The following is a 13,792-nucleotide window of genomic DNA, read 5'->3' as shown; positions in this document are numbered from 1 at the left end:
ATTCTTCATGGACAGCTGCATGTCCGTAAAGTGCGATTCCTTGTCTATTTGCCTGCTCAGGCAATTTGTCTCTACTAGGTCTACCATTGTAGCACGAGTTTATACAACCCTGATCTCATTTGGAACTGACAGGCCTTCTATAATTCAGGCGTTCCCTCTTGGTGTCTTTTACAACCCCGAAGCAATATGTTCTGCTTCTTGCATATTTGTGCCGCCCCAGCTAAGCCTCGTCACAAATCGACTCCTGCATAACCTATGCTACCAGTTCTGGGGACTGCCAACAGATATGCCCCCTTGAGCAACTTGGACTCTGGTGACTGACTTGCCCATTCTGAATCCCCTATGCCCCTTATTATCTGCTTGTCTGCTAGCCCCCTTGTTGACACGCCTGGTAGCAACCCCTAAGATTTCTTATTGCTATCAACAGAACAGAGGCTACATATGGTCCACAGCACGGAGGCCCAAACCTAATGCCATTTTAAATAATTATTACCTTGTCTTTACTATGAAGAAATTGGTTAATTCAGTAAATCCCTGCATATTGCCTACTTTTAAAGGTAGTAGCTGTGCATCAATACTTGATTTCATTTTCCTCTCAGCACCACTTTTTAAATGGGATTTCTAATTTTAGTATAGTGTGTAGTGCGTTTAGTGATCCTAACCCTCTCTTCTTAGCGTTGAGTGGGTTAGGAATTTACCAGGACCACAGGGGATGCTTTCTCCACCAAATCAGGGTAGGTGATTAAGGTGGTCACAGTTGGAGGTTAAGAGCTTTAAAAGGTCTTTTTTTTTGCTAGTTGTAGTCCAGAGCTCTTGACCTGCCTGGACTTATTGTCTGGCTTATTGCCTCTATCCTCACTCCCCGGTCCACCACCACAGCTGTTTGAGTGAAGGGAGTTTCTTTTCCTAGGAGGTGATTCTCCCCTCTTCAACTCACTTTCGGTGAGCCATTATGGGCGCCATCTTGGTGGTGAGACGTTCTAGTCTCCCTCCACAGACTCTGGTCTCCTGACTATTTCAGGGCCAATTGTGCTGTCGTGGAACGGAACATTTTACAGAGAGAGCAGAATAAACTCACTACCAATATAACATTAGGTGTTTTCAAGGCACTTGGTCCTTATTAAATAGAAACATTTCTCTTTTTTTTTAAAGAACCCTCACTCATCAACCTAGTTGGTGACATGGTTCATCATTGGGTTCCCACCATGGGTGCTGAGTGCCCATAGGGTGTGCTTTAAATCCAGAGTTACAGCTGAGTTTTTTTTTTTGGAAGAGCGTGAAGTGCAAGTGATTTAAAATTGTCTCAAGGTCTACCACCTAATATGGTACTTTATTCTATGGTGACCTTGGATAAGTTTAAAAACGTGGGGGATATCTTTTGGGACTTCAATGGTTCTCTTACATCCCTTGTTGTATAGTCAACATGTTTCAGCCATGTTTATCCTGGTGTTGGCAGGTGAGGTGCCTGGAGAAAGAACCTAAAACCAGCAGTACAGGAATCACATAAGTGAGCAACATTTACATTCTCTTAAGACCACACTGCCTTACAACAGATTTGTATCTTAACTTAAATATTATTGGGAATAGGTAACATTTCAAGACCCTAGAATCTTAGCCTTAAGATTTGATCGACCTGAGTATCAGATCTAGAGCTCACATATATTGCATATTTCTTTTACAAACGTTATGCAGATGGTTTCAGTGGACATGGTATTTCAATGCCACTGAAACTGCCTTGGTCCTTATCACATTAGGGGAACAATGTCCCTATTATTTTAGCCCTCAGGAGAACAGAAGGGCATTCAGCAAGCAATGGAGGGTTGCGATGTCTGTTTGTCATGAGACGAAAAACCTCAGGTGATAACAAACCTATAGCATTCCACAGTTCCCTTAAGCAACTGAAAGGCAATTTTAGAGGTACTGGGCCTTGAAGAACCGTAAATGACTGCACTGATTAGATCCACAGTGCCTACTACATTTTTTGGGGTCTGCCGGTCTCCTGTTGGTGTGACATCCTTTCCAAGTATGGACTCCAGGTGAAAGACTTTAGAGTATGTAGCAGTAAGGTAGCAAGAGATCCCCCTCTGAGGTAACAGCAATCAGTCTTCCCCTCCGTGTCTGGGAAAGTGTAAAATGGAGGGCATTGCAAGACTGATGAAGAGGCTGCGATAGAACAGAACCATGGACTAAGGCCAGATCGCCAGAGCAGGCAGTTCCACACACAAGAAGCTGTGGTCCAGTTGCAGAGTGAGGTATGCGGGCTGCAATCACAGGCGAAAGTGCCGACTGCCCCGATTTCGGCATCTGAAGACAAAGAAATAGAACCCTTTAGTCTAAGCAACTTTTTTTTACAGATTCTGCCTGCAATATAAAATGGGGCGAGGTGGCAGTGATTCTTGAGTAGAGACACCCAAGACATCAGTAAAATCGGACAAAAAGGAAGGACAAATGTACCTCTCCAACTGGGGTTTTCAGAAAATAGCCACAGGCAAATGGAGGTAGAAGAGGCAATGCAAGGAAATAATAAAAAAAAATATATTTTTAAACATAAAAACAAAATAAATAATCGGATTGTTGAGTGAGGGTGGTGAGGGGTTAGAGCTAGCGTTGATTTTTCAGAACATATTGCTTCTCCTACAACTTATTCCTATAAAACATGACTCAAACAGAGAGCGAGCAGTCCCAAAATTTACATTGCGAGGACCTTCTCAGTATCGGAGTATGAACTCAGGCAAAAGTCAGGTAAAACCCATGTTCTGATTAACGGAACATTGATAGAAGACCTCATAAGGAATTGCATAACTTTCTCAAGGCGGTGAAATACCATGTAGCAGTCAAGAGCAGAAAGGGACCGTAACTATCCACAAAGAATCAGAGGCAACTACCATCTAAAAATCCATTTTCTTTAACACGAGGGGAAAAAGACGTGTGAGCTATCTAAGATAGCACTATATTAAAATCCCAAAATACCTGAGATTGTCTATGTGGAAGGTACAGATGTGAAGGCCCTTAAAATGCTGTTTAGCAACTGCTATTAAGGTAAATTAAAACACTACAAGAATTTCTGTGAACTCTTCTGATTGCAACATAGGACCCACTTGGATACCACCATTAACCACACAGGATACAAAAGACGAAACAGAATCTCAGAAAGATAATAACGGAGTAATGTTATTGGGAAGGGCTTACTGGCAGAATCAAAGCCACTGGGCATTTACAACTGGTGGAATGGTGTACGGCTTAAAGATACATTTCTGCACAGCTCGTGAAAGCAGATTAGTAACTAGGTAGCTAAATTCAATGATGCAAGTGACAAATGGACAACCCTACCACGATGCACAGAAAGAAGGTTCTCTTTAAAAGGTAGAGCAATTATAGGTACCAGGAGCAGGCTCTGAGCATTCAGGAACCAGAAAACTTGGTGAGAGAGGAAATAAAATCATGTAACACCGCATTATTGTCTTTCACATCTGTAGCAAACTGGGTGGCATAGGGGTCTTAGAGAGTCTTATACAAGCTTGAAGTCCAAGCACAGTGTCATGAGGTTACCTAGGACCTGGCAGCAAAGACCTCCATTTTACATGTTCACGTTTAAAGTTGACATCCTTTTAAACAATGACTTTTAACACACATTTACTTGTGCGCCTGTGTGGGATAATGTTCTTAGAAAATGATTTGCTTACATTTACACTTCTTCGTAGACACATTATCAGTCCTTGGTACATTCTGTACAAGGATAAAGTTCACTACTCAAAATATTGTTGTTTGTTGTTGTCTGTTCGGTGACAGACCTGAGTGGGTAGAATCAATGACAGCCAGATTAGAACTCAGGCATAGAGAGAATGGGTCATGTTTAATATATAAGCTGCATCAAACCCTTGTTTAGTGAGAGGAGCATTTCGATGGGATTGTCGAGGTCGCCCCATGCTTGAATTCTAGCCCAGCTGAAACCTGTTACCATCCTGAGAAGGACGGCGGCCTGTTCTACGTCAGGCTGGCTGCCAGAAAACACATGCTCGCAGGTAAATGGGGAGCTAGACCTTTCTAAGATATTCTGGCAGACCCACACACCCTATGCTTTATAGGATAGGCAGTGCTAGGTAGGAGTGCAGTTATATGTATTCATATAATCCAATGCAAACGCACAATGGTTGAACTCTTCATTCTTTTCACAAATCTTGTAATGCTGGTGACATGGTTTTGCTCTATCTATTAATCTTTGCAGTGCCCGTATTTTATGCAAGAATCCAATTGCTTCATTAAAGATTTGAAATACCAGTTTGAGTATTTGTTGTGTGTCTCTCTCTTTGGGCATGTCTCAGCTACAAACAAAAGGGTAAGATTTGTTTAGAAAAATTTCCTTGGGGAGTCAGGGTTGTCATGTTGTGAGGTTGCAGACATCATCCAGTGCCCTGTCATTTTAGGGGGCCCAGATGGTGCAGAGTGAGCTAGCCAGGAATTAAGTAAACATTCTGAAGGTATGAGTGGACTCAGTCACATATAGTTTTGAAGCTTACGTTGCCTAAATGCACAGTCTTGTGACAACAGGAGAGTGACATCTTCTAATGAGCACCAGTCCCTGCCACTCCATGGATTAGAATGTGAGGAAAAGTTGTCTATCACCAGTTGCTCATGTATAACATAAGGGGAGATGATCCGCCTGAGGTTCTGTATGGAGGCCTGAGAGACAATCATCTAACAATTCAGCATACAATCAAGGGGGCTGTTAAGAGAGACACACACAACACACTGAATGAAAGACTCAGCTTGATCTACAAAGTACCCTGCAGCATTGCTCTAAACTACCTCACTAGGCTATTGTTTTATTGCCAGCCAAAGGGAAACCTGCTAATCACCCTCTGACTCAAATATAAACATTTTGGTGGCAGTTTCCTACTCTATCAAGGCTTCACCTTCTGAAACTTCATTTCACCTTCAACCTGATCATCTTAATTTTAGAACAGGCTTGAAGACTTCGCTGCTCAGCTAATGTTTATGGTGTCAAAAATACCTAACAGGTGTGGATCTTGGTGGCTGGTCGTTTCTGACCATCCATCCTCTGGTAGGGCACAAGCGGGTGTACTTCCACAGTCCTCTGCCCTCAGCCTGCCTCCCTGCTTTCGGTCAGTGACTGGCTGGCTGACAGCTAGATGTACCACAATAAACCAATTGTCATTTTAGGCTCCTGCGACAGCATTGGGGAAGGCACTTCAGATTAGTTTTGAGGGTCATTGCCAGAGGCAGCTCCTCTATTTGAACGGAGGAGCGTTGCCCCACAAATCTCTGAGCTGAAAAATAAAATGGTGATAAAGTTTATTTATTACCATTTCATTTTTCAGCAACCCATCCCAAACTAAGTGTTAGGACGGGGCAGGGCCAATGCTGCTGAGTGGCAACAGCACGGAGCTGAGTGCTTTAAAATGTGCATGTCTCTTTGGTCGGCCTTCTTGTGACCACCAGTCAGACATGCACATTTTAAACTTCTCTAACCTAGCTGTCTTAGAAAGCTGGGTTACAGAATGCGCAGGCCTGCAGTGCTCTTGATATCGCTGAACGAGACTGCTTATTCCAATGCTGGCGCTTCTTGGATTGGGTAGGGTAGTTTTCTGGGTCCGGAGCTTCCAGAAGACACCTGAGGGAGGAGGATATATATATATACAGGTGTTACTAAGTCACTACAAGAAAGTAGATTATTTGTTGTGGAGGATGTGAAACCTGTCCAAGTAGTAGGTCCACAAGTGTCTCCAAGACACTTGGGAACAAGTGGGAACTAGGCACCCTATTATTGAATCTGACTCCCTCAGGATAGCGAATCAGAGCAGTCCAGGGCCCGTCAGGGGGGGTATGTAGGCTAGTAATCTATATTCACTTGTACACAAGAACACACAGTAAATCATTGTCCAATCAACACCATTTCTTTAAAAACGTAAAGGTACATTTATTACACAAACACTACTGAATACTATGCATTAAGTTACCCAAATATGTACATCAGGTAAATAGAAATATAAACAGTGACATTCTGAAATCACATTTGACTCTTCATAAGCCATAACCTGCAAAATCACAATAACCCACCTCCCCATACCAGAAAGAACATCACAATATAGGGGATGTCATTTTAAATAGAACAAACCTGTAGGCTTTGTCTGCTGGACACTACATCAATATATACGGCAAGCCAATTGGCTTCGTCAAGGGGTCTCCACATCAATATATAAGGCAAGCCTATTAGCTTTGCTAAGGAATAATCACACATATAAGAATAATAACGACGTGAGAAATCACCACTAGTAACCACCCGGGGCACCCGCAGCCTGTGTTTTCCTTTCTTTTTCTGTTTTGTGGCAGTACGGGGCACCCACACACGCACTGCCTGCTTCACCTTCTGTTCTCCCACCCGCACTCTAGCTCCAACGGTCAGGAAGACCTGGTTTAGTCTGCGGCCCATGCTGCAGCTGCTGCTTTCTCTGCACCTCCTCTCCCTCAGACACGAGTATGAGGGGCAGAGGAGGCAGCCCACATCACTCCCAGGGCTCTGACCACCACTTTGGTCTGGTAAGCACTATCAAGCAGTCAGTTTCTCAAGTGTTTTTATCATCCATAGTTCACGTCCGTAGTAGGCCTCACTCTGTCTTCTTGCTCTTCAGTCCTGGTCTTCCCACGGGGAGCATTGACACACGCAAGGCGTCAACAGGCTGCTCCACTCATTGCATGCACACGTGAGCTGTGCAGCAATGTCTGGAGGCAACAGCAGGCGTTGGGCTGTCTTCAGCTAGTGGCCCACTTCCACACGTGAAGTGGATGGGCCCGCAGGTCACAGCAGGGCCTCCTTTCTTCTAGACAGTGTCAGTTGTCGATTCAGTGGCTTTCTCTTCCCTAGGTCAAGGAGCGGATGCAGTAGGCTTCTGGTCAGGTCAGGCCCGCTTTAGGTCTGGGAATGGTAGCTGATTTGCTTCTAGTCACTTTAGTGCAGCACTGGCTTGGTCTGATCAGATGTACTTCCGGTCGCTGCCTTGGCAGCCGCACAGTGACCCGGGTATACAGTGGAAAGTCCATCATGGGAGCAGCTTCACTTCTAGCGGTGTTGTCCGCATGGGCACATGTTGGGTAGGCGACAGGGACCTACCCAAGTTTCTTCACCGCCACAGATCCCTCAAGCACATTAGAGCTAAGAGCCACAGCTGCAACAGCAAGGTCAATTCAGGCACACTAGGCAATTGCCACGATTTAGCTATGGGATCTTCTTCAGCATCACAGACCACTTCGCAACAGCGGAGTAAGTGCCACCGCAGGAGAGCAGGCTTGGTGGGGAGATCCGCCACAGCACATTTCGGTAGTGCCACAATTCCTTCACTTGGCAGCAATGGGCACCAAGCTTGAACACGCCAGCCACACTTGCATACGTTTCTGCCACATGGACCCACTGTACCTGTGTCATCTGCTTTGCCCACTGCAATAGTATGCTCCTCTGACAGGGTTGTATTGCTCCTTTCCACTTCCTTCAGGCAGGATCTTCTAGGAGTTTCAGGATAAGGAAACGCTCTTATTGCAGGTCACTTTCTAGATGATGTCGCCTCACCTCTGAGGATCTGGCTGTTGGGCAAACAACAGATCTGGTTGTGCAGTTGTCTTCTTAGTTGCCTGTGAAGTACCCCCTCCTTGGTCGAAGAGAACTTTGATTTAGAGCAACACGTGAGTCGACAGCAGCTAGTGTTTTACAGGTACATCAGACAGGATGTGAATTCTTTGTCTGCACTTCAGAACCAGTTTGGGCCGGTTCCCCATTCATGTGTCTTTTCCAGGCTGACTTCCAGACTCAGCCTTTGTCTAATCACAGCAGGGGCGTCTCCGGATTGAAGCACCCACAACAGAGGCATAACAAGCATTTACAATGCAATGGTTTTGCCTTTGGAAAAGTTAGAGCTATTGGCATTGTAAATGACAAAATTTATATTTATGTGTTTGTTTAGAAAACAGATAAACAAATGGCATTGTCATTTACATTGCCATTAGCTAAATCTCTCGCAAATGTGAGACCTATTGCATTTGCACCCACACATACACACAGAGCCACACACACACACACACACACACACAAAGGCAAACACACACACAGGAGGTGTAAAAAAGAAAAAACAAGACAGCAGGACTCTTTTTTTTTCCATCACTCCTGGATCAGGAACAACATTCCTGTATACATGAGAACGTCGCTAAACTGCTCGAATTTAGAAAAGAGTTGAAGACTCACCTCTTTAAAGAACACTACATCACAATCCATGCTTAATTTGAGCCGGTGGTTTTCAGTGCTCAGTACCGGAACTTAATAATGAACACCAGTGCTTTTCACGTGCACCAGTTAAGGACACTTCATAAGTTATCTGCCCATAATCACAATATGTTGAGCTGACGACGAGACTCGAACCTGGCTCCCCCGCTCCGAAGTAGGCAGGTCTGGCCGTTACGTGGCATCCTCTCTCCACTTTCATGGCTAGTAGTTGGTTCTGTTTTAGGCGGCGCTAACAGGAGAAATGGGCTGGTGCAAGCTGCCTCCTGACGAGAGCCCTGGCATTTATTTGTTTCCAAATTAAAAACTGATCACAATTCATTCACCGTCCCCACTCCAGGTTCCTCTCACGTCACTCACTGCCTTCATGCTGGTCTTTAGCTATGTACAGCGCTCTGCAGCCTTTTTTCGGCTTGGTTCATAGTGTAAAAACAAGGTATGCATACATCACTCACTGACATGCATTACCTTCATTATTTTTACAGTTATTGTTGCGAAATCGATCAGTTCCATAACAGTAAAGTTAATGACCTCTTAATTGGGACCCATTTCAAATTCCGTTTTCAATTACTGCCAAGTCTTATACGAAGGGACCCGCTCCACTTAAAGCCCTGCAAATCGGAATGTATGCACAGTAACTAGAGTGGACTTAGACAGTCGCTCTACTATTTCTGTTGGGACTGGAAACAAGCAGGGAAAGGGGAAATAAATAGACTCTTCCTTATTTGAAAAGAATTCTATCTTCATAGCCCCTCTGCCTATCAACAGTAGTCAAACAACATTTTTTCCGCGTGCCCCACTTGACATGAGATGAGGACCAGTGGGTATGTTTTTGGCAGCGAAACCAGCAAACCAGGGATAAAATCCCTGTTTTCCAATATGTTCGTAACCGGTGATGCTGATGAAGTACCTATTTCCCCGTGCCCCCGTTTCCATGTCTGCCAAAACCAGAAGCACTTAAAAATGGCTGGAAACCCTTACTTTTAAAAAAACCTATGAGACATTTATTTGGGAATTAGGGTTTTATATAGTGGTAAACATGACTTGAAAGTAGCTTTAGGATGAATATTTTACATTTAGACCTGGGGTCACTCCTGCAGAGGGATGACCAGCCAGGCTTCTTTCTACGTGCATAAAGGATACACACAAAGTGATGAGCAGGCCTGAAATAGCCGCTGCTGTGCCCCCTAACTCCTGCTCTGTGTGTCATCATTGCCACCTTGAGGCTGAGACAACAACAAGCTCCCTCGTCACAGCCCTTGGATCCAGGTGTCCCGCGCGCCACTCTCTGAATCACCTCTGGCCCCAATACCCGCTGACGCGTTCATCATCCCACATCAAACACACACGGCCCAGATACAGCACTGACTCGGTCTCACCTGGATTCACATAGACTAAGGAAATGACACACCCTCCCGCGCAGCAGGCGCATGAACCCGCCGAGGTGCCGGAGCGGATGGAATTCCATCGCACGGGGGTAAATGAGGGCGCGGACTCGGCGCCCGTGCAGATGGGGATTAAGTCATTAAGCGTGTTTGGCAGTTTGAGTTACCGCTGATTACATTAAAGCTGTACCCCGCCTTTCCATCGCCCTCACTAATGTTCCCGCCGGCGGTCTCCTGAGACAGCCTGGCCCTCGTCTATCGGCCCTCGGCGGTGGCGCCTCTAATTGACGGCGGGGGCAAGGAGAGTGGTAGCCTGTGAGACTCCAACAGTAGCGCCCTCGGGGGAGAGTGGTAAAGTGTGTAAAATAGGGCTGGCTGCCATAGGACACAGTGCGCTCATGTGCCGGCTGCTGTCAGCACCAGGATTGGTTTGACAGAGGGGTGGGTGGGATCTACAAGTTAAAAATATATATATTTGATGGGGAACAGGAGCAGAGACTGCCAGGATACTTGTGAAGTATATTAAGAGTTTGCTTTGTGCACGGGCTGCCTGTAAAAGAGGGTGTGAGGGGGTTCGTGCAGTGAACTGCAGCGTTAGACTGCCGGGGCTTCTCTGGACAGAGGAGGGGTGCAAGTGTGCCAGAGGCTGCACCAGGGAGCGAGGGTGGCAGTCTGCCAGGAGAGGCTTTTCCTGGGAGGAGGGGGTGGGGGCCGTCAGTGGCTGCTTCCAGGAGAGTTGGAGAAAGTCAGCCTGGCAATTTTAGGGAGGTTTCCGCCAGAGCTTTGAAAATGAAGTTTATTTTTCTTGGGGCTGACGTGGGGACAGAGGGGCAAGTCTGCTGTGGAATACTGGAGAGGAAGGAGGGGAAGTCGGTCCTGGAATTCCTTCGGGTGAGGGGAGGAAATGGGGCAGGAGATGCCTTATTAAGTGTGTGGCGCGGGGGGAGGGGGTGTGTGGTCTGCGGTGGGCTGCCTAGGGTTGAGTATGGTAGCAGTCTTCCAGTTGCTGCTTTAGGCTGAAAAAGAGAGCAGACTATTTTGTTTTCGTTTTGTAACGCGTCTGGCAAGCGAGGGAACAGCATTGTCTACTCGGTAATATTTTGTATTCCCTCCGGGGATGGTAACGGGTGGATCTGCTGCCCCGAGTCACGCAGATGCGGCGCACTAAAGGAAACCCTGAGGATAATGCATATCAAAGGCTCACATGTACATCGGAGCATCAATCATATGTAAAGTATAAGCAATAGCACATCAGGCAGACAACAAGTCCACCCTTTACAAAACAAAGGGGGTCAAAGCACAAGGCACATTCCTGAAGGATAATACACGGCAGCATCCCTCGCCGCCCGTTCTCCCGAGCATGAATAATACCCGGACTCGATCAGAGAGGGTGTTAATGGATCCAGAGCGGGCAAGATCATGTAGCCCATATAAAGGGGCTGTCCCCCCCAGATCGGATGCATCAAAGCACTGCATGCTGCCGCTGGACCCCGCCCCCAGCGATCCTCGCCTCAACCAGAATGGACCACTGCCTGTGCATTTTTCTTCTTTGTGTAGGTATGTATTACCCCTCCTCCTCATTGCATTCCGATGTGACTCTGGCCCCAACCGCTGCTAGGCTTTGCAGTGCCCACGCCATTGCCCTCACTGCCGGTGATACTCGCACAGCTCCATTACCCTTTACTACTCACAGTTCCTACGCTGCTGTGCCTGGCTCACGGCGGGCCCCAGGGTCCCCGCGCTCTTGTTGAGAACGCCGCTGGCATGGGCTCTGCTGCAGACAAAGTGCAGTCCTCGGAGGTAGCCGGCCATCCTGCAAACAGAGCGGGGCATGGAGCTGAGGCTGCTGCACGGGGAGAGGGACGGTCGATGCAGGCTGCTTCCTCCTTCCGGCTCTCTCCTCCTCCTCCTGCGATGACGCGGAAGGGGGCTCGGCCGGCTGGGCCAATCCCAGCGCGGCCCGGGCTTGAAGGCGGGCGCTGCTTCCTCCTCTCACTCGGGGCCGCGGCGGTGAATACACGGAGCAATGCCGGGTGGGATGGAGGCAAACAGCAGTGACAGGCGGAGAAGACATTCCCAAGTGCAAGGGGAAACAAGCAGGAAGGCGGGTGCCGGCTCAATGCCGGACCAGATTCGGGGGCGTTCCCGGCTTTTGGCTGACGTCGCGTGACGTAGCCAAAAGGGAAAAATTCTCGGGAACGCCCCCGAATCTGGTCTGGGATTGACAGACAGAGCCCTCTACCAATGGCTAGCCTCCATTTATGGAGCTAGCCAATGGGAGGAGGGGGCAGATACCCGACCCCACATAGAGGATTAGAGGATATCATTAGATTTTGCTAGCGCATGCGTACTTCGTACGCATGCATCGCTAGTCAAAACCTAAAAAGGTGTGAGCAGGTTGCACCAGACTATCAACAGTCATACCTGACAGTGATCAGGAAGAGGGACAAAAAGCTGTCCTCTCCCAAAGGATCTTTCAAGCCGTGAACAAATGGGACTTCAGTTCCACCCTTCACCCCCACCACCTACCAATTGGCAGTACTCTGTGAGACTAATCAGAGCTCTCTGCAGCAAAACGACTATTGAATTTCTAAGGGGAGCAGTTTCCTCTTTCCCCAGTTCCCTGCCCTAGGTCTCCTCTCTCCAGTCTCAGGAATATCAGCAATACACTTTCACTGCCTGAGAAAGTAACCTCACATCCATCTTGTGCACCTAAACAGGTTCTTCCAAAATGGAAACCATAGATCTCCTTTACTCTTGTTCACTTATTCACGTGCTATGAGTGTATCACGCCGAACATATGCACACACATGCACTTAGGATGTTATAGGCAAGGATACGAGCTCCCTTGCAGCAGTGGAACTTTAACTAGTGCGCCAGAAGGCCACCAGCCCTATGACACAAAACAACTAGTCACACTAGGATTACTAAAGTGCGGTATGCTGCCACACTGCGCTACACGCTAGAACCTGTGCCAGGGAGCTATGGTGGGCACTTTTGGTGGGCTCCCATCTCCAGGACAAGTCTAGGACTGTACTCATGTGATGGGACACACACTCACACGATTATAAACCATGCAGTGGGCATTCCAATCCCAACATTGACTGACTGACTTAAGTACAAAAAGGGCATCGTGGCACTGCATACAAAAGCTCTAGTCAGGTGTTCAAGTGAAAACAGGTAGGCCTTAAGGTTTTTACGGAATAACACAAATATGGGTGAGCTAAAGCTTATCTGGCAATTTGTGCAGCATCTATAACGAAAACAAAAAGAGCAGCACCACCAATTGATACAAGGAATGATCAGGGGCCATTCCATTCATAGTGCGATGGGCCATACAGAATGTCTTTAAAAGAATACTTTTGACCACTGGGGTCCAATACAGTTTGACCAAAAGGTAGGGTAAATAGTCCCTTTTCTAGCGACCCAGTGTCAGACAGGAGACAGGTCTCGCTTTCATCGGTATCCCAATGATGAAAGGCACAATGTGTCAGCCATGAAAGGGGCAGTGTCCTGCATCTGTGAAAGGGGCAGTGTCCTGCATCTGTGAAAGGGGCAGTGTCCTGCATCTGTGAAAGGGGCAGTGTCCTGCATCTGTGAAAGGGGCAGCGTCCTGCATCTGTGAAAGGGGCAGCGTCCTGCATCTGTGAAAGGGGCAGCGTCCTGCATCTGTGAAAGGGGCAGTGTCCTGCATCTGTGAAATGGCAGTGTCCTGCATCTGTGAAAGGGGCAGTGTCCTGCATCTGTAAAAGGGGCAGTGTCCTGCATCTATGAAAGGGGCTGTGTCCTGCATCTGTGAAAGGGGCAGTGTCCTACATCGATGAAAGGGGCAGTGTCCTGCATCTGTGAAATGGCAGTGTCCGGCATCTGTGAAAGGGGCAGTGTCCTGCATCTGTGAAATGGACAGTGTCCTGCATATGTGAAAGGGGCAGTGTCCTGCATCTGTGAAAGGGGCAGTGTCCTATATCTGTGAAAGGGGCAGTGTCCTGCATCTATGAAAGGGGCAGTGTCCTGCATCTGTGAAATGGATAGTGTCCTGCATCTGTGAAATGGACTGTGTCCTGCATATGTGAAATGGACAGTGTCCTGCATATGTGAAATGGACAGTGTCCTGCATCTG

General features: G+C 47.3%; 1 protein-coding gene across 2 annotated transcripts in view; it reads right to left on the bottom strand.

The window, feature by feature from the left end:
* The window catches only part of TRERF1 (transcriptional regulating factor 1), a 521,224-nt gene that overhangs the window by 298,389 nt on the left and 209,043 nt on the right, over positions 1 to 13,792 (bottom strand). The gene's annotated exons all lie outside the window — the stretch shown is intronic.

The sequence above is a fragment of the Lissotriton helveticus genome, chromosome 6 (assembly GCF_964261635.1).
Source record: "Lissotriton helveticus chromosome 6, aLisHel1.1, whole genome shotgun sequence".
Taxonomy (NCBI): domain Eukaryota; kingdom Metazoa; phylum Chordata; class Amphibia; order Caudata; family Salamandridae; genus Lissotriton; species Lissotriton helveticus.
This window is presented reverse-complemented; position numbering and strand designations above follow the sequence as displayed.